Below are 897 nucleotides of genomic sequence, written 5' to 3'. Positions count from 1 at the left end.
TTTACATTGTCTTCTTGTTACTGAGTCTTGAGTCTCTGTGCATTGTTATTTTTAGAGCCAATGTTTGCTGCCACCTGCTGGACAGAAGGTGACACATTCACATCTTAAAGAATGAATTCAAGCTTTGACGGAGAGTCTGCGGCAAGGCCAGCTCATAGAATATGTGGATCTTTTTGCATAAGTGATACAATGCATCAAACTTGATTCAGACAGGCATGAAATATGATGTGTGACCACCAGTCGCAGGTGTTTCGAGAGAGCATTTAGCGGTGGTTAGTGGTGAAGCATCTTAGCCTACGTTTACACGTAGCAGGGTATTTTGGAAAATGGATATTTTGGCCCCTCCGTTTTCAAAAATAACATCGTGCACACGACATCGTTTTCAAAAATGTTGTCGTTTACATGAACCCGGATAAATACGCCATTGAGCGCATCATAACTATGCCAAACCTATGGGCGCGAGTGTAAACATAGATTGCTCACATGACAGGTGGCACAGAGAGAGTTTAGAACTGTTTAATGACGTGACAGATGTATTAAAAAAGAATTTGTAAAAACACATTATATCTAATAATGTTATATAATACATTAAGTATTCAGTCACATGTTGTTTAACCCAGTTTAACCCAGTTTACACATCGACAAATAGCCGGCGTTTTCAGAAATCTTCACTTTGGCCGGAGTTTTTAAAAATGATAGTTTCCCGTGGAAAAAAAAACTCAGTTTGCATGTAAACGAGAGGCCAAACCGCATGAAAACATATGCGTTTTCCCTAAGTGTAAACGGGGTCTTAAGGTCATCCAGCTCCAACATCTACAGTCGGATCAAACCATTTTACAAAGAAACATGGAATGAAAAAGAAAATCAAGATTTTAACATATTACATCTGTCCATACT

Source organism: Chaetodon trifascialis, chromosome 13 (genome assembly GCF_039877785.1).
Source record: "Chaetodon trifascialis isolate fChaTrf1 chromosome 13, fChaTrf1.hap1, whole genome shotgun sequence".
NCBI classification, from domain to species: domain Eukaryota; kingdom Metazoa; phylum Chordata; class Actinopteri; order Chaetodontiformes; family Chaetodontidae; genus Chaetodon; species Chaetodon trifascialis.
Note: the sequence above shows the minus strand (reverse complement) of the source record.